Source organism: Bemisia tabaci, chromosome 3 (genome assembly GCF_918797505.1).
Source record: "Bemisia tabaci chromosome 3, PGI_BMITA_v3".
Classification (NCBI taxonomy): Eukaryota; Metazoa; Arthropoda; class Insecta; order Hemiptera; family Aleyrodidae; genus Bemisia; species Bemisia tabaci.
Genome location: NC_092795.1, coordinates 50,596,793 through 50,618,050, shown reverse-complemented (window position 1 = coordinate 50,618,050; position 21,258 = coordinate 50,596,793). Strand labels below are relative to the sequence as shown.

General features: G+C 39.9%; 1 protein-coding gene across 1 annotated transcript in view; it reads left to right on the top strand.

Moving 5' to 3' along the window:
- The first annotated feature begins 13,509 nt into the window (after window positions 1–13,509).
- LOC109030613 (uncharacterized) overlaps window positions 13,510–21,258 on the top strand; it is a 48,724-nt gene continuing 40,975 nt past the window's right edge. The window contains exon 1 of the mRNA XM_072298502.1: window positions 13,510–13,790. The gene's annotated coding sequence lies outside the window, so the exon portion shown is untranslated. The remainder of the gene's footprint in view (window positions 13,791–21,258) is intronic.

Below are 21,258 nucleotides of genomic sequence, written 5' to 3'. Positions count from 1 at the left end.
CTGTTTCTGAGTCCCAGTAGAGCTCTTTCTAGGCTTCTAATAGACGCCTCCACAAAGCCGCCGAAGCCATTTTCTTTCTCGTTTTATTCTTCCAAGAAAAATTACATTGCTCTGACCGAAAAAAATGGGTTGTGCCTTGACATTTTACGACTTGTCTCCAATCGCAAGGATAGGATCCCCTCAGAAAATCAATAATTTTTGGCGCGTGCTAATTCCGTTCGCATCAGCATCATTTCGTTCGTGCAACATCCTAATCGAACGAAACGGACACGGAGGTTAATCAAGTTTACTTCTAAAATACTGCAAGATTTACAAAGCGTCTAAGTCGCAATAATTATAAAAATTACAATTAATTAAGATTGAGGCTTCGCTGTCTACGATGCCGTTCTAAGGTAAAACGCCGTATGAACATCCGAGATTTGCCAAATTTCCTCCGACAAAATGTGAATTTCTGAGGAGATTTGTGAATGTTTTCCCTTTAAATTCTCAGATACTGTAGCTTAAACTGCGAATGAAATTCTGTGAAAAACTTCGAGAAAAATATCCACAAGTCTTCCACGAAATTAGCATTTTATTACAGGAAATTTGGCAACGCCTGAAGGCTCATACGGCGTTTTTCGTTAGCGAAGCAGTACGGGTAAAGGCATGAGATGCCCCCCGAGACGGCCGGTTTTCCACCCGCTGATAAAACATTGATTACTTAGCGGATTGTCTGTTGGCTGCGTTGATTTTTTGTGCCGACTTTTCACTTCCATCTACTTAAACGCTAGACCACACGGTCATACAGATTCCGGATTTCAGTTTTTCATGACCATGGAGCAAGCTCATGGCAATGCTGTCAAATCGTTCGTTTTTAAAGTTTTCTTTCGATAAAACACGAAAGCATAGTTACTTACTCTATTTTTCAGGTATTATGCGTTTTAAAAAGCAACTCCCGAAAAAATCTTTAAGACGCGCAGCTGTTCTACTATGCTGAGGAAGAACGCCGTATGTACAAGTTCAGCCGTTGCAAAGTTTCCTGCAATAAAAATTGAATTTACTGGGAAAATTTGTGAATATTTTTTTTCAAAAATTTCAGACACTTTTTCACGCAATTTAATTTAAAATATCTAGAAAGTTCAAGTCAAAATAAGCATGAATGTTGTCAAAAATACATACTCTAATGCTTTATCGAGGCAAATTTAGCTACTGTTAAATGTTCATGCAGCGCTCTTCTTTAGCTCGGTAGTATTGCAAAATCATACACTCTTTTGAAGGATTTTTTTAATCAAACCGTTCTCTCAGGGAAAAACCTTATGTTCTTCATACCCGTTTTGTATAACTGCGATGTCTTGAACCAACTAAAATGTTAGCCAAGGGGCCGTCCCTAAATTACGGACGTTCTAGGGATAGAGGGGAGGGTGTCGAAGAGAGAGTTGCTAGTCGTTTTACGTGTTAAAGGATAGGGACCTATACGTCTCAAAATTTTTACGAGGAGGGGAGGGGGGTCAAGAATACTGAAAAAGTGCGTTACGTAATTTAAGGACGGCCCCTAAAAGCATATAGGTATGCATAGTGGATACACTGCATACAACAAGGAAAATACTGCTTTAACCAACCCAACCATATCCAATCGAAAGGAATTTGAATGGTGTTATAAACCTATTGAAATTATTTTAACAACCGTTCAAGTTTTATTCAACTTGTGTGTGGAAAAAAACGATGCCAGGTAATGGGGCCAAGTTTTTGGGAGCACTAATTAACGACAACGCGTTTCTGTAGCTCTGCTCTGCGGCAAAACACTTAACTAGGGGGCGCCGATTGGGAGATTGTTTTCCTCCGATTTTCCTCTTTAGATTTCTCTATAATAACCCTGTTTCAATTCCAACCATTGTTAATATTAATGCAGCCACTACATTAATCACGTGAATACTCAGAAGCAAAAGGGTCCACTGCCTAGGTCAAAACCCAAGCACTGAGCATCGATGTCTACACTGTCGTGCTAAGGAAAAACGCCATATGAACATTCAAGAGTTGCCAAATTTCCTTCGATAAAATATGTTCAGTTTTTAGGAAAGCTATGGATATTTTCCCTTGAAATTTTCAGGAACTGTAGGTAAAATTCCGAACAAAATTACCTGAAAAATTGGAAGAAAAATATTTACAAATTTTCCCGAAAATTCGTGATGTACTAAAGGAAATTTGGCAGCGCTTAGAGTCTCATACGGCGTTTTTCCCTAGCATGGCAGTACAGTATGTGTGATACATCGCGGTTTTTCTTGTGTCGGAAACTGGAATTTTTCCGGGAGTTACAATTAGGATAAGAATTTGCATGACCATAGATTTCTCCCATATTATACCCTCGCCTTTTTCTTAAAACGTTCCATTCTAAATAGTTGTGAAACTTACTGATTAACGTAAATACTTAAATTAACATCAGCGAACATTTTTAGCGTCAGGTATACTAGTTATACGTGCAAGGAGGCGTTTAATAGACTTAAGAACAAGTCAATTAAAAAATAACAGGGAGAAAAAGTTTTTTTAATTTTTTTTCATATGTTTTACACTAGATTAAAATTGCAATTATGAGAGATTCAGTACTCAAAATGTATTTGACCCTCGCAGCTGAGCCCTCTTGTTGTCATGGATGTTCCCACGGACCCCCCCCCCCCCCCCATCTATTATTCACGGGGCACCATGTGCGATTTCGTACCTGCAGGCACCGGCACCTATAACTATATTAGTTTAGAGCCCGATATAAAAATTCCCATCATTCCTTTTACAATTAAAATTGGACAGATTTTCCTGCAGAACATAATCTTGTGATTTTTCATCAATGTAAAACAACGTATGACGAGTGTCGTAATTATACGACCACGTGTCGATTTTTCACAGTAGTATTCGCCAACTTTTTCACAGACAGCGTTATCAGCTGTGGTATGCTCGCGCTCATCAAATTACTGTCAACGGGCTTAACACTTTAAAATTGTTCAATCAAAGTTCAACCTGATTACAGACGCCCGACTTGAATTCAGGCGGTAAACAAAGACTGGCGGAAATTCTTAGCCCCCGATGAAGTGAACATTCTGATCGCCATTGCATAACTCCTTGCCGAAAATGGTTGTTCTGTGCCAGAATTTTTAATCGAGCCACGCTCACATACTTAAAAATGTCCGTGTTAATGGTTACTGAACCGTATGGCCTATGGTTGTTTAAGTTAATTTTCCTCGGACTGATAAAATAATGACTTGGTTAATAGATCAAATTTTTTGTCGAATCGACCTAAACCGTGGGTTACTCTCAGACATCTGGGGACGAAGAGAGGGCCTGCTGAACTAATGCACTCTTGTTTCTTTTGAGGTTGACCTTAAAAGAAACAAGAGTGCATTAGTTCAGCAGGCCCTCTCTTCATCCCCAGATGTCTGAGAGTAAGCACGGTTTTGGTCGATGTAACCAAAATTTTTGACCGATCAACTAGGACATTTTTTAATCTGCCTGAGGAAAAAAAAATTAAATAACCATAAGTCATATGGTTAAGAATTTACAGTTAGCCCTCGCCCATCGCGGACTCGCCTATCGCGAATTCGCTTATTCGCGAATGACTATTTGCGGCATGGTTTCATAATTTGCGCCATTTGTATCGCGATTTTATCGACGTCGGTTTGCTCCAATATAATCGGATAAAAAATTGCGATCAATTTCGATTTCATCGCATTTTACAATAAAATCGCGATTTTGTCGACGGCGATTTATCACAATGCTGTCGAACGAAAAATCGTGATAAATTGAGATAAAACTACTCTTTTATCGAACGCGACTTCATGGAGATAAAATTGCGACAAGATTGGGTATAATCGCTCAGACGTTGATGACCCCTCGACTTTATCGCCAAAAAATCGTAAAAAAATTGCAACATAATTTCAAAGTATCGTGATTGGAAAATGCTATTTGAGAAGACCCCCTTGACTGCAACGTGGAATCTCAACTAAAAGCATATTTTCAATCATTGTTTCCGCATTGAAAAATGTTGCCCGAAGGAGAGTCCGTTTGTCTAAAACGTGAAAACTGCTTGATAGATAAAGTTGCGCGTGAAATGGGCTATCACCCCATCAATGAGAGATCAGACCCAGGGGGTTCGCTCTAGAAGCGAGTCCTCGTGTTCACTATGTGGCGATTGCTGATAATACTAACCTTAAAAAAACCTCTCCGCTGCGCCGCGCCGCCGCCGGTCAGAGGACCCGACACTCGCCTTATCATCACCTCGCACGAATTAATCAATTAAACGGCTTTTCCATTACTTAAATCATCTCCGCGAAAAAAAAACCGCATCCTTATCATTTTCCCATAGTATCTTTTACATTTCTCGTTCTTGTTCAACGGCGGGAAACTCATAGGCAGTATTTTTAGTCGTCTGAGCTGAGGACTCCACAGAGAGTGTTAACTTTGATCTCGCGCGACTAGCCGCGGCATGTGAAACGGCCATGAAATTTTAAAGGGAACAAAACGCCGAGAGTTTACTCTTGACTCTTACAGCTCTGAAAGATTGAGTTTAAGCACCGAGTGCCCAAGCTACAAATAACTGTCACTTTGAATTGGCCACTCTTTGAGAGGATCTATTATTACAATACTAAAAATTTAGTTATTAACAATTTTGTTTGCTTATGTAATTTGGTTTAGCAGAAAATGCTCACAAAGAAAATAATTTAGCGCTGAGCCCTAAAATTTTAGGTAAAATAGCACCAACTACAGGCAGCTCAGCCGCTCAGCCTCTATAGGTCTGTAGTTGGCGCTGTTTTACCTGAAGTTTTAGAGCTCCGGCTCAGCACTACGTTGATTTTCCCGTGTTGATGAGGGGTCAAATTAGGAGAAATTATAGTAAAATTTCGCGTCTTACGGTCAATATTTTTAAAAAATTTGCGGGGGAGGTTCTCCTGAACCCCAACGTCCCCCACTTCGGTGACTAGCTTCTATACCTCGGCCGTTCTCTATGGGGCCGATCAATAGACGAAGTCTCAAACCGTTTTTTTTTTCGGGCATGTCAGGCACTGCGCATTGGTACAACGAAAAGAACATACAAAGACACCCGCATACTTAGGCTTGCTGCGCGAACTTTTGACAGAATGCACCTTCCAAAGCTCCAAACCAACCCTAAAGTTGGAGGGTGGAATATTTCTAAAATCGCAATCAACGATACTAGCAAGAACCTTTTTTATTTTTTCCCCCTTTTACATAAGGTTAGATAAAACACGAGAGGTATTTTAAGATAAGACAAAGTAAATATGCCCACACTCTCTTCACCAGACACCAGACAGAGTTCAACAGACACTTGATGATATATTTTCTTCACAATTTTACAAAGGAACCTCTCAAGAAGTCAGATCGACTTTTTTCCGCGAATTTTAATTAAAATCATGCAGGTTATATAAAAAAGCAATGCATCTTCGTTATACTTGTTTCTCATTTAGGCCTGCTCACATTATCAACCAAAACTCATCTTCATACAGCAGGAACATTAAGTTCTCATGAAGTAACTTGATGGAAAAACTAACCAATTAAATTTAAAAAAATCCTCAACACTTACTTTTTCCAACATTTTTCTTCCAGTTGTCAAATTTCTATACTATGCGGTGAGATTGTCAAAAAATTAGAGTTTTTTTAAAATTTTTCTACACTGCTAGGCGCAAAGTAAATTTATGACCCGAGAAGATCACGATAGTGACTATTTGGGAAGTCGATCGAACCAAGCTTTTCAATTAACTTGTCAACCCCTACGTGATCATATATCATTCATAAACGCAAATGACTTTTTTTTCATAAAGTTTCAAACAGGAGCACCTCGATAAGATTAATTCACTCTTGCAGAGTTTATCGTTGTCCTCTCCATTTTGTACACGTTCTCTTTTCATAGAGGCTGCGTGTCTAGAAAAAATAGACAAACTCTTATCATATCCAGGTCTGTTTAAAATCATGTTCAAACAAACACGTATTCAGGTCCGTAACACCAGCGTGGAAGGACCCTTATAGTTAGCAGGGCCGGATTTACTTACTTGCCGCCCATGGGCCGCCTGTATTTTGCCGCCCCCTTCTCATTTGTTTTGAAACATCAATAAAAACCATCAAGTAAACGTGCCGGAGGGGGAGAGGCGTATAAGACGCGTTTACTCGCGTTGGTCACATTTCTTGTGAAAGCCCTGCCAACACTACTAGCAAAAGTTCACGGAACTTGGCGCGAAAGTTAAGTTCCGTAAACCTATCTCTGTGTGGACAAGGCCTTCCATTTATAAGAAATGAACCAAAAAATTATGAAAGAACCAACATAAATGTGGTTTAATAATTTTAACTTCCGCCGCCGCACCGCGCTGACCGCACTGTGTTTGGCGCAATGCGTGAAGTATTCATGCAGTCTTGTAGGCGCTATGCGTTTCACGCTGCCCGCTGCTGACCGCAGCGACCGCACTGTCTTTGGCGCAATGCGTGAAGTATTCATGCAGTCTTGTAGGCGCTAAAATGTGTTACATGCCGACCGCCACGCCGAGGGTTTCTCCTTTTCATCTCACGTTCTCGTCATCATTGCTCTCTGCGCCGCGCCGTTCCAGGCCAAATTCCGTTTCCGGTTTCTCTCTTAGTCTTAACTCTACTAATTAAAGGTGCTGTCTATTGTATCACAGAAGGACGAAAAAATTAGAGATATACTCTCAGGAAATGAGAGATTTTGTCACCTTTTTCAGTAGAGGCAATATTTTCTGCCGAAAAATAGCATTCCGATTTTCAATTTTCTTCCGTCATTCTTCACATAAGCGGTCGCATAGTTTAAGGCGGAAAAGATATCTAAGTTACAAAAAGGAACTACAGAGTGCACTGAAGAAAAATTTACGGATTATACAGGCATACCGTCCGTTTCAGGCATAGAGGACGACTGCTCCGAAAGCCGCACCCGGAACTTTCGGTCTCTCAGCTCGGAACGCTGACAGCATGTCTAGATAGCCCGTACACGGAAAAAAACGATATTGTGCTGAGCACTAACTGTTTAGATCAAAAGGAGCCAGCTGGTTTGGCAGTAGCGCTGAGACCTACAGTTTGTAAGGCTGGACCCTAAAGTTTTAGGGCTCAGCGCTACTGCCAAAGTAGCTGGCTCCATTTAATTTAAATAGTTGGTGCTAAGCACTATATCGTTTTTTTCGTGTTAGTACGGCTTCCACAGCCGAAGTTTTTATTCTCAGTGCAGTATAATGGTTAGGGGTCAAACTGGTGCGCGATCATCACAGTAATCAGTAAATCCGTCGGATTTAATTTTAGAAAGAATTTTTCCGTGACACAAGTCAAATAGCTGCCAAAATATTGCTTGCCCGAGTCATTTGTGTCATAATCATAAGTCACGTGCTCGTTGCAACACTCGCCGGCTTTGAAGCGTAAAGGGGACCGTTGTTCGATGCATATTGAAATTGATCGACCTAAAATACACGGTTGGAGCGCCGCACAAAGGAACGAGCCATTAGAAGAGCACTGGAAAAAAGAACACATTGGACCTACAGTCCAGACTCTTGAGAACATTGGCAAGAAAAAATACTCTTGATTCAATCAGATTTAAGCTTAAATCAAAAGGAAATCCGCTCACATTAAGAGGCTTGGTTCTTGATTTAAGCAAAAATCCGATTGAATCAAGAGTATTTTTTCTTGTCGATGTTTTTAAGAGTCTCTAGATGGACTCTAGATCCAATGTGTTTTTTATCCAGTGAAGTCGTACATGAAATTTTGGACAGAAATTGCAAATTTTGACGTTTCTTTCGTCATAATTTATGTTTCTAGGTGTGGTCCTGAAAGGAGATTTCATAGGAACACAATGGAACCACTTTTAAACGTTCCTGTTTCATATTTTTGAAGATATAGGTAAACTTTCAAGGTCTCCAAATTTTGTCCAACTTCTCTAATTGACTCGGTCCAGTGTGCGATGCGCCAAGCCGAAAGCGATAAATACGAAAAGAGGAATAGCTGCATTTACAATTCCCTGTCTCCTGCCTCGCTAGTCGATGTAGTCTTTTATTATGCGATAATCCCATGCATCATTCACACTTTTAAAGTAGTCTTTAAAGTGCGGTGCGCTACTGAGCAGGGAATCCAAAGTGTAAATACCTAAAGTTCTTAGGGAATACGAAGCACTCCTATTCAACACTTCATGCACGAACGCAGGTTGAGCATCTCCGGTATGATGCAGCTTAAGATTCTTTCTTCGGAGGGAGCTTAAAATGGACCGCGTTTAACAGAAAGGAACCAAGCCACATCAGCTTTTGCCAAATTCAACTGGGCAATTTAATTTTTCACGAGAGAACGTTTCTGTGGATTCCTTTGAAAATTTTAAGGAATTTGCTTCGTACTATGGAGAAAATTCGCCGGAATTTGCACAAAAATCCGCACAACCGTTTTCATGTAAAAAATTGAATTGCCACATTAAATTTGGCAATTGTGGCTAATGATGTGACTTGGTTCCTTTCTGTTTAATGCGGTCCAAATATAACTGTCCCGGATTTTTTTGAGTAAATATATTTTCTGAAGTGATGAAGAAACACGATAAAAGTAACAATCTGTACTACGTACTAACATGACGCTTTTATTGCGCTTCCATGCGCTCTGTGACACGCAAACGCCACTGAGCGATCCTGTCAGAGCTCGGCGAATCACATATCTTTATTTCCTGCCTTATTCCATCAATCCACGATTTGGCAGGGCGTCCTCGGTTTCTGCCACGGGTGATCCAACAATACCATAATTATCCATGCAGCATTTAAATCACTCATTTTTTGGCGCATATAAGGACATTTATCACAATGAGAAACAGCCAGGATCCACGCAATATTACTAGAACCAGAGGTAGCCGACAGCACTTACACATTACACTTCGGTCAAATTAAGCGGAATCCTGCGGAAAAGTGCGCTTGACACACATAACTCATCATTTTGTCAGCAAGTAGGTAGCCAAGTTTCTAATGAAACACAGTTTTACTACCTTCATCACTTTATGTAGGCATGGTGATTGATACCATATTAACGATTAAAGTCGAAAAATTCGTATCCTCTTTCACTTCTTTGCAACGTTTCAAAATATCCCATTGTATATTATTTTTATAAAAGAACCATGACCAAAATAGCTCCTTGAAATTTACCATGAATATTGTAAGATATTTAAAAAAAAAATTCACAAAAAATATAAAAAAAAGCTTTTTCTCTGTTATCGTTTAAGAGAACGAACATGCGTGGAAAGTCCCAACGTTGCAATCTGAGTTGCGCATTTTGTTTACTTTAGCCACGAAAATTGTACACTTTTGAAGCACGTGGTCATAATAGTTGTGTCCGAAACTCCTACAGTTATTCTAAAATAACTTTTACAGATCTTGCATTGTTAAAAAAAAATAAAAAAAAAAAAAAAAAAAAAAAAAAAAAAAAAAAAAAAAAAAAAAATGCTTTAGAGGTTTTGACCATTTTATTCAGGATCTCATAGCTTTTTTTTACCTGAAAGAGAAGTCATTCATATCCATTCTGAGAGAGACTTCTAATAAGAGAACTTTTCATTTTTCCAAGTTATGCCACGCGATTTCATTGGGGTTCTTTCCGACTGAATGCGAGACAGTACCTCATGAAAGTTCGATGAGCGATTGACACATCTTACGAGACAGGATTAAGATGCACAATGTCATTTGATACAAATATTTTAACTCCGGTGTGGGTTTTGTAGTATCCCACGCAACTGAAGGCATTTTTGGCTGGTGACATAAGTTTGTCGTAATTTACAGCGACGCGCAACACGTAAACGGATTAAATAAACCCGAGTCTCCCCGTCATTTCTTTAAACGCTTAAGTCCGAATCAGCCATGAAACGCAACAATTATGCAAGAACATTTGCAATATGCTAACAGATTTCATCAAGGTTTTTTCCGACTGATTTCGAGACAGTACCTTATGAAAGTTCGATGAGCGATTGACGGATCTTACGAGACAGGATTAAGATGCACAATGTCATTTGATACAAATATTTTAACTCCGGTGCGGGCGGTGAAGTATCACACGAAGCTGAAGGCGTTTTCGACGGGCGACAACAGTTCGTAGTAGTTTACAGCGACGAGAACCATGTAAATGCAGCAAATAAACCCGAATCTCCTCGGAATTTCTTTGAAGATTTAAGTCAGGATCTATCAAGCTAGAAACATAATTATATTTATGAGTGAAGCGCGCGCATACTTTGAGTACCATTATGTATTTCCAAAAATGAACGCTTTTCCACATTGAGCCAATAGTTTTCCAATTTAGTCGCTGGTGAAATCAAAGGATCTTCTATGGTAGTGGAACTTTACCTTTTAAACATACTTTCGTGCAGGAACTTTCGTCATGAAGCTTGCTAGCAGTTTAAACTCCCAGAGTCTCTTCGAAGTTGTGATCCGGATAATCCGGCAATACTGGTCCTGGAAAAAGGCGAGCATAATCTTTCACCGATTCAGTCCACTCCTTTCAAGGTACGAGCATGAATATTGCCATCAATTGACCCATTATCACCAACGGTTTCCGTTAAGAAAATTTTCGAACGTGATCGCAAAATCCAGCGCTTCTGAGGCATGTTGTTATGATAAGCGTATTCAAGACTGGCCGTTTTATTTGGACAGTTGCGAGACATGCTTGGTCGTGTGATCTGAGCTGAGGTGGGCTAAATATTCTGTTCGGGAGGTTCTCTATTGTAATTTATTCGACAAGAACGAATGTCTTAAATGACTTTAACGAAACATACCCGCTCCGTCAAATGTCAGGATGAGAACATACGGCAGGGTCAAGAAAAGCAATACTGCAAAATAGGTTCGGTGACTCCCGTACGATATTTATTAAATTCGTGCCTGCTCGACATTATGCCGCCGTTGAACTAAGTCACGCACAAATTTTAGAAATGAAGCTTCCGGTGAGGAATAATGTCAAACATTTGATTTGGTAGATGTTTTAAAATTAGTTTATTTTCAGTCAAGGGATTATTTTTAACCTCAATATAGGTACACGATCTTGCATTAGTACTGGTGTCAGCGCGGGTTCCATGGCGCTTTTGGACAGAAATTGAGGAAACATATTTTCATATGAAAAGTCCGGAAAACGTTAAATCTATCTAAAGAAAACAGTAGGTGTGTTTACTAGTTGCTGTCTTGTAAAATTGTAAGAAATCAAGACACATTATTTCTTTGCTCGAAATGAATGATACATATATGTTTACAGTTACATGGAAGATGTAAGAATCATGCGAGAAGTTTAATAGCATACAAAATTCCCAGGAGAAGCCCCTGCGAACACCTTCGCACCCCCCCCCCCTCCCTCGGCTGAGATGGGGTTCCCTTTACCCTTCCAATGCGAGGCGACACGACGATTAAAGGGATGTTGCGTTACACTGTCGGCCCTTACATAAAAGATGTTGTGAATGGTCAGGGCCAAAGTGGGTCAAGTTCTGAGGGACGATGCATTTGAATAATTTATTATTAAAATCCCGCCACCATGGAACGATGTAATTCTGAAGCTTATAAATATGGGCCTTATACATTTTGTGCGACGTTGTCACTTTTGACTGGAGCTGAATACTTCTTTCTGAATTTTAGAGGACTAGAAAATCATTTTGTCAAATTTGGAAGAATACTAAGTTATTTAAGAAGAACTTTTGGTGGCTGCTGTGAGTGATAATGGGAACCGAGAAAGGTCGATACCTAACTATAGTCCATTGATCCGTGATTTGAAGAGCCCCCCCCCCCACCCTCCAAGAACAAAGGAAGGGGGGAAATAATGAAGGGGAAGAAAGGAGGAAGTATGAATCTGTTCTGGGTATTAAAAAAGTAATGTCCAGGATGATCGAGAAAAAAAAATAAAAATGTAGAAAAAAAAATTTGGAAGAGCTCAGTGAAACCAGAAAAATTATTATTGAATGATACATTTCCTGTGTTGTTTTGCTGATCTGACAATCAGATATTTCGCATGTTCATTTCCTCCAGATCTGGATTTGACCCTCGAGATATTCTCTTTGACGTGGCAACCGCGATTGGTCAGCGCGAGAGGCTAGATAGTTTAGGAAACGAGCTTGTGCACGAAAAATTAGACGCAAAAAAAGGCCAACCGCCAAGGCGTCTAAGGTTCCGTTCCCAACCGAGGGATATAAATAGCCCAAAGGAGAAACAGGAGGAGCCATACGGACCACATAAACAAAATAAAAAAAAATCAGTCATCTCGAAAAATCAAAGACTGGTAGGAGGGTAGGCGAGGGACCATGGACATCGTAGATTTTCCAGTCTGGTGAGTTCGTTTGGTCACCTGCACGAACTTAGGGTTGAATATGCCTGGCGCAATATCGCGACTCATCATGGGTTGATAAATCGACTCGGTGTTGGCTAACGTTCAGGCTCTTCGTTTCTATTTAAAGATAATAGAACTGCCATACAGGGTGTTCCAGGATTAAACAGCTAGATTGTCGTAGATTTAGCGAATTCTATGGGATCAATTAGAACTTTTCTTCTAAAAAAATTTTTTGTCCGAAAGTGCCCTCGATGGGAACTACGCCCCCTCTCCCAAATTCGAGGGTAAATCATAGTTTACTCTGAATTTTGGCAATAGATAGTGACCGCACTCATAAATAATGGCTGTCTTCCATAATTAAGGGCTTTTTCGGTACCTAAGAGGGCAAATAAGGATTGCAATGCTGCAAAGATTGTGAAGTCTCATTCGCCCTTTCACCGAAAAATCCCTTAATTATAAATGTTAATTTATTCATTAAAATTAATCCACCTTTGGCCTCAAAAATATCCAAATTTTAAGTTAAAAAGGATTTTTAGGGTTCATGGATGGGGAGGGAAGAGACAACTTCTTTTTTTAGAGAGATCGCCAAAAGTACACTGTAAACTTAGGATTTCTATTTTATTACGTAGGTAGGATTATCTTCCTGTGTCTGACAAATCCTGTTTTATCAAAATTTCTTCCATAACAACATTTTTCTCGCTTTGAAAGGTACAGCCAAGTACTACGTTTTTAGATTTTTACAATTTTTTACTGTTATCCAACTGAGGGAGGCCAAGGTTTCAGCCAAAATGTTTTGGTGGTATTTAATTATGTGAAAATTAGCCTTGTTGCCCGCTGTTTAACTTGTTGGGTATTATTGTAGGTATTTCTCCTGCAAATTTGGCTGTGTAACAGCGAGACACCCTGTATGACGTATCTAAATGTTCAAAACGAGATAAATTGCAAGGATTCTGATCGATCACAAGTTTATCGATTAATCGAAACTCACCCAAGAGGAGCCCTAAAAAGAACAGGACCTGTTGATAGTGACAAAGAAGGGTTCGCGGATCCCGCGCTTTGGTTCCAGCTGCGGCGGCAGTTCGCGTTGAAGCGGATTTTCCTGACCTTCGGCTCTTCCGTAGTTGGCTCTCGCCGGCTGACAAGCTGATGTCCTTACTTACCGGAGTTATCAGTTGAGACTCACTCATCCAGATTCGAAATCAATAGAATCAGACCTGTGCAACTTTCGTTTGTCTTATCCACCGTGACCGAGCCCTCTGAACTGCAACAGGAGTGTGTCAGTGCTCGTAAGCCGGTGGTAGCGTGTGTGTGTATGCCCACACGTCTACATCGCACCGCTCCATCGTGCAGGTCCTTTACCCTACTATTTTGCTATTTAACTCGATTTTTCAGTGTCAGTTTTAATTATTGTGATCAATTTTATGATTTGACAGTGTTAATGGCTTTGGATTCGCGCATAATCTGATTCAGTTTTGCTTGTTATCATAGTTCAGCGGAGGAATTTTAAATAGGTAAGAAGACTTAGATCCGTACTAAGATGCTATCATCAAGGTGGGTGAAATGGTTTTGGGTCCACCCCATTTCGCGGAGAAAACGAAGCCAAAAAGTTAAAAAAATTTCAATCAGAGTCAAAAATGTTTGAGCTCTATTGAGCACCAGTGCAAGACTGACAATGAGCTGAACACACTGCCCCTTAATCTCGTACTGCTACTCATTAGAGTTCTAAAATTGTTGACTCTAATTGAAATTTTTTGAACTTTCCGGCTTTGTTTTCCCAAAGAAATGATGCGGACCCAGCACGATTTCACCACCGTAGAGTTCGGGTCATTTCTTAGTGTTTTCTCTCGTTCATCTTTTTTTGAACATCTTTTAAAGATAAATATTATTTGGTTTCTTCTTCACGAGCAAGGCTCTCTTTAGGCAGGAAGGAGAGGAGAATATCTTCGTTGTTCCAATCTTCCTGCATAGCCTGGCCCTCTCGTTTCCTCCCCGAAACAATCCCAGCGTGGACCAGAAAAGCCCACATAGGAATTCACTTTTCAAAAATATACCTGTAGAGGACATGAATTTGCTGACTTTTAGGGTGTTACCAGAACTGGATTTACAGTTTTAGCACCCTTATGCTCAACGTTGTTTGGCGCCCCTAAACGTAGATGCTATCGTGTGGAAGGGGAACTATCTGGGACAGGGGCAGACCCAGAGTGAGTCGAAGGGGGGGGGATATGTTGATGTCGAGTGGGGGGGGGGGTCTGAGGGGACACCCCATGGAGGAAGGGCGCTGGGGGGCCTCCCCACAAAATTTGTGAATAATTAAGCCCTCCAAGATTGAACTTTAAGCAGTTTAAGCATACAATTTGGGCATTATTTGAAAGTTGAAAATTGACGAATAATACTTCTTTCAGCATAAATTCATTTACGGACTACATATTTATTTCTGCGGTGTTGAGTAACCTTTGGTCTTGTAACATTTGGTTAAATAGTTCTGTCTCAAAACCATTTCACAATCAGTAAATTTTTAGGAGCACTTAATACTCCTGCATCGGCTAGATTGTTGAATCGATATCGAATGACCTTGATCGATATAAATACCATTGTGAAGATAGGGATTTATCGATCGAGATCATTCGATAACGATTCAACAATCGGCCCGCAGCGGCTTGATTGTTGAAAAGAACTTGATCGATAAAAATCATTGCTGAGATAGGGATTTTCGATCGAGATCATTCGATAACGATTCAACAATCATTGTTGAATCGATATCGAATGAACTTTATCGATATATACCATTGTGAAGATAGGGATCTATCGATCGAGATCATTGATATCGATAATGATTCGACAATCGACCCGCAGGTCTTGGGAATCTCAGTCATGCGGGTGAATATGGGTGGCAATGGTGTCAATACTGGCAATGCGTGAGCGGTGAGGAGGGCAACCTAGTAGGTGCACTCAAGTTTCTTGTCCATTTAACGGCTATTCTGCCGTGCTAAGGAAAAACGCCCCATGAACATTTGAGAGTTGCCAAATTTCCTTCGATAAAATGTTTATTGTTGAGCAAATTTCTGAATATTTTTCCTTGAAATTTTCAGGGACTTCAGGTGAAATTGCGAACAAAATTATCTGAAAAATTGGAAGGGAAATAGTCATGAGTTTACCAGTAAATTCGTATTTTATCAATGGAAGTTCGGCAACGCCTGAAGGTTCATACGGCGTTTTTCCTTAGCACGGCAGTACTGAACACTTACGTACCTGCGGTTTTTAAGCAGTTGGCTCATATTCCAATCACGAATTTTGTTTACTCGAACATTTCGTTCCTCGCAATAAATGCGTTTCCCTTTGGTTTCTTACTCTCCCACCAAGAAATTGGGCGTTCCCGATACGTCACCCCTCCGAAGTAAGACCCTACATCAATGTCCGCGTGAGCTCTGTTTTACGTATTAGGTCATGCTCTCTGGGGCTCATGCAGATATTGAGATATGTCCTTACGCTAGAGGAGCGACCGGACAAATATAGGTGGGAATTGATCATGACGAGCTACACGTCGATGGCTAAAGTGCGGAACCACGTATCTCCCTTTGCGATGTTGCAAACTTCCGGTCATACTTTATTTTTTCTTTGGATAACTAGTGGACGTAATTTCTTGAAAACTTCATTTCACTATTCTGTATAAATATCGAGCTATTAGCAGAATATTCTGTGTATCGAGCTATTAAGTTAGCTTGTTTCTCTGTGAATAAATAAAAGAGGAGCGGATATTTTGGAAAACCGCGATGGAGGTACGTGATTTTGCACTTTGACCATCGATATTTTACACCAATGATGTTCATTCGTCCAAAAATATATACACAATTTCTTTCTCAGTGGCAAATATCCGTCAATTGATTTGTTCATTCTCTTATAGAATTTACTTTAAATTAACTAGGCACTGTAAATGACTGTATACTCTAAAAATTGAATAGCATAGCATTGGGCGATGGGGGCAGGAAAGGGTGAGGAGACTGCGGTTAAATCATACTCACATGACTTTCGAAGATTGAATTGTTTTGAAATCACCTCTGACATAATTGTGATTTATTAATAATTCTTTAGAGCATAAATGAGTAGTAATCGCAGATGTTACGCAAAAATGTAGCGACGTGGAAAATGTTTTATCTACAGGTATAACAAATATTTCCAAGAAATGCGTAAACTTTTCCCTCTTCCTGAAAATTGAATGCTCATTCAGCCTGGAACTTATCATACTTTATAATATAAAATCATAAGTGTAATACGTAACGCATAACGCCAGCAGTAGCGTGGCGTGCTTTGCGATGTATCGATTGACCTGCCATTTAAACCTATGGAAAAATATCGATAAGCAGGGTGTTCGCAACGAACCCTTAATAACCCTTACCATAGCTTCAAATGGAGAAATATCGATAATCGAATGTTCACCCCTCGCCACTGAACGCCAGAGGCGCGTAGCGTTTCAAGGATTGGACCGCAAAGCGGTCAGGGGGCGAACCCCCACTCCAGGTGAATGTCACCGATAAGAGTTGAGGATCTCAGTCTCAGTCTGCATGTTAAAGAGAGTTGGAGTTGGAGCGTTTATTATGTCTGCTTTTTTTCCATCTCTGAGTAAGTGATGAGTTATCGTTCCCATTCGCGAAGGTGGATAGAACAAGGTGGACGGATCATCGCCTCTAATGACGTGAGAATAAGGCAGCATCATCATCTTTGTGCCACAGCGGCGCTCAAAGTACGGACTCAAGGGTAATCATTTTTGAGTGCAGATAGCACTAAGAAAAATCATCGTAATGGTTGCCAGATTTTTGGTACCATGCGGTAATTGGGAAACCCCACAGTCCTTAAGCTTTTTGTTAATCTGATGAACGCATGAGAAACTCAGGTAAATGTTTCAGCCGTGAGGGTTTCAAAAAGTACGCCCTCACGCGGAGAGCCAACTTAGGGGTGCAAAAATCGCTCAAGCGTCCCCCTCCCCCTCTGACAGGTTAATTACTTGCACACAAGAAAAAAAATCTCGGTGTATTTACTAAGAAAAAGGTAAAATTACCAAGAACTCAGGGTTCTATTTGATCCCAGTTTTTTCTTGGTAAAATTACCGAGAAAGTTTATAATTTTACCGAGATTTCTCGGTAAAATTACCAATTCCATAAATGGTAATTTTTTAACCGAGAAAGTTAATAATTTTACCGAGATTTCTCGGTGAAATTTCTCGGACCTTGGTAAAAACGCCGAGAATTTTTTTTTCAGTGCAGAGCGATTTGAGGAGCTTGGAGGACCAGGCGCATAAGTGCAGTTTTCGAAAAAATTGAGATATTAGCGATTTCAGCTGTATCTAGGATCTAGGTTTGAAATAAATTCTGTGAAAAATTCACCGGTAAACCCCAATTTAAAAGCATCAACATATGAGTTTGAACTTTCGTTCCGCCATGAGGCTTCAGTTGATTTAAAAATGTTAAACGCGTTTTTCTCGAAATAACAAAAACTGCACTTATGCGCCTTGTCCTCCAAGCCCCACATTCTCAGTTGCATGCGGATGATACCCTCCCGATGGCCTAGTCGCTTGGCGGCCGACCAACCATCAAAAAGTCAATTAGCACGAGTTAGTTTTTGGTTGACTTCTTTTGAAGATTCCGATTTCTAACGTTCGGAAAAGTATAAAATATTCTACTATCTGTCAATGCTGACTTATGATAAGAGTTTTTTATTGGACGTCTGAGTGAACTAGCTGACCAGTCAATTTCCTAAGTTTGTTTCTGATTTACACAGGTATTGCTGTAAAAACTCGCTAAGTCGAACTACGGTAAGAACGAAATGCCGTTTAAGTCGATTTTTTTTTTCGGTCCCTAGACACGTCCATAAGGCGCAATGTTAAATACTTCGTGTAAGACGAATTCGCGGTATTTCTTTCCGAAAGAAAAGCCGTTCAAGTCGAACAAAAATTTTCGAAAAACTCGACGAATTATGGAAGTTTTACTTGAAAAAAGCAAGAAAAAGAAGCACTGCTCCTGCATAAAAACCTATTGCAAATGCTTCAAAGGTTACATTCCTGTATCTAAGTAGAATGTGGAGAAGCTGTAACACCATCAGAAACATTGGTTGGCAAGGTTGATTTTCAACCATTAATTAAACTTTGATTAAATTTGATTGATTTATTGATTGATTCTACCCGGGAGAAATTTAAAATTTAATGGAATTGAATTAAAGCAGTTTTGAAACCCTTTTTCTTAATTTTGATGATTTGAATTGATTTGACTTTAAAGAGTCGAATAAAACATTGAAAAATGAACACAGTTTTTAAGACACTGCTTGTCTAACTTTAACTTGCACCGGACATCAGCGGTGTTGCCGCCCAAGTCGAAATTGTTCGTATTAAGTGGAGAATAGTTTAACGAATTGCCGCTAACCCCTTTGGTGGGCGCATCGCAGTATTTGGACCGCAATTTTAAAGTTTCGCACCGCTAGGGTTAAAGAGCTGCAAGGATCAAGCCAGGGCCTCCAGTATTTCTTTATGACGCTCTGAGAGACACGAATCGCACAATTTAAGAATTTTCTCATCTCTGGAATTTCTGGAGAACAGGTCCGAATCCGAGGGTGTCAATATTTGCGGTCCGATTGCCGCGGCGCACAGTGGATCGAGTCACTGAGAGAGGTCGGACAAAATTTGGAAACTTTAAAAGCTAATAACTCCGTTCATACAAAACTTTGAAGTCTTAAAAATGATCCATTAGTTTCCTCGTAAAATTTCCGCTCAGAGACACCCCTTAAAATTTAAAATGTGACGAATTATACATCAAAATTTTCAGGTTTAGTGAAGAATGTCATATCCGATTTCTCCTATTGACTCGATCCACCGTGTGGCGCGTCCAGTCGTGTTGCCGATATCAAACGGTCACGTTGTGAGGTTTTTCCGGTGAATTCTAAATAATTACCCACAGATCACTTTTCTACCTGTATACTAAGAGTATTTTATTAATTTTACAGTGTTGCAACGTTTCTTCCCTAATCATTTGAATAATACAATTACTTAAACGCAAATTGTTCGTTCCTCCAATAATGTCAGCGAAATCGAAATTTGATTCGATAATTAGTCGGCAAAAATGTAGAAAAAACGTTTATCAAACTTAAAGTCTGATTATTCTGTAAAAAGTAAAAATATGCACTCGCTTGAGTTGGTTACTTTATAGATATTTATCGTACCTTTGTATTAGGATGGAAATGTTGCATGTGAGAGGAATTTGCGATTTGACTGTTGATTCTTATGTAAAAATTTGCGAGGAACACGATGGTGCCACTGGTTTTCTCTGAAATCAACTCCCAAGTTAAAAAAAGCTCTCGAGTTGAGGTCAAAATGGAGGGGATATCCCACGCTATCCTGAAAGTCCACGTCTACATCAAGACAAACTCTCCATGCAAAGATAGGGAGCAAATACATTAGCAGGGTTGCCGTGTTTTCAGTTTTAGAGTCCCCGAATAAAGTGGCAGCCCTGTCAATGTATTTGCTCCCCATCTTTGCATGGAGAGTTTGTTTTGACGTAGAGGTGGACTCTCGGATAGCGTGGGATGTCCCCTTCATCTTGGTCTCAACTTGAGAGCTTTTTTTGAGCTTGGGAGTGGATTTCAGAGAAAACCAGTGGCATCATCGTGTTTCTCGCGAACTTTTAAAGAAGAATCAACAGTCAAATCGCAAATTCCTCACACATGCAAAATCTCCATTGAACGATTAAAGTAAAAAGAGGCAGTTTGACAACATCACATTTTCTGGATCATCCGTCAAAATCGGCTGCCCTTGGACCGATCAATAAAATGTTTCTTTCTCGGGAGCATATGCAGGGGCCTGACAAAAATAGCCAATAACAGGCTATCAGTCAAGTTATTCACCTTCATAATTTACGACTCAATTTTGCGAGGGTCGCTACTCCTGGGCGGTGTTTTCCAGAGTTGTTTTCGGCGGAGGACCAATAAGTTAACTCCTTTTTTAACGAATTCCACCCTCTCCTCATCTTCCGCCTGCACAACTTCTACATCGACAGCGGCACTTCAAAAAATGCGTACTTCAGTAGCGGTGCGCGGTGTTTCGAAATCTCCGCTACTCTTTTTTTTTCTTTTTTTTTAAAAAAGAAAAAAAAAACTTAATCGGTCCGAAACAGTAATACAATTCAACTTAAAATGGGACTAAGGTCGCAAAAGTAAAAACTTAAGATATAAAACAAACCTAGACGTTTTGCAGGATCGCAACTGCATTTTCAACCGGTAAAAAAGCTTTTACTTTTACTATAAAGGTTTTTTTTTACCGGTTGAAAATTCAGTTAAGGATACTGCGAAACGATCCGGGTATTTTATTTTATGTTTGAGCTTTCGCAGGTTCAATCCCATTTTAAGTTGATTTTGCATTACTTTTTAAAAAGAGACCGAACCAACATTATGGGGCAAAATGAAAGTGGTGTATGTGTTGATTCTAACATTATTTTCTACATGACGAGTCCTGTACTGTACTTGCTCATGTTTGTCCTTGGGAAAAGAAATTTAGTACCCGACGGCCAATTTTCTGCGGACGAAAATACCTAACTTTTTCTCTAAATTGCGATTTTCATCGAATTGGCTTGAAATGAAATTTCACTTTTATACAGAGAACACTTTCAAATTTTGTCTCTCGATGACGATTTCGCTCTCGGCGCAGTGGATCGGGTCGACGGGAGAGGTCGGACAAAATTTGAAAACTGTAAAAGCTTATAACTCAATTTATACAAAACTTTGAGGTTTTAAAAGTGGTTCCATTGGTTTACTCGTAAAATTTCATTCTTGATACACCCCTTAAAATAAAAAAATGTGATGAATTAAACATCAAAATTTGCAGTTTTAGTCAAAATTTTCATGTCCGACCTCTCGGGTTGACTCGATCCACCGTGCAGCGGGGGACAAGTTCTTCTTCGAAAGACACATTTTTCGTCCTCGAATCGTCCTCTGAGGATGAAA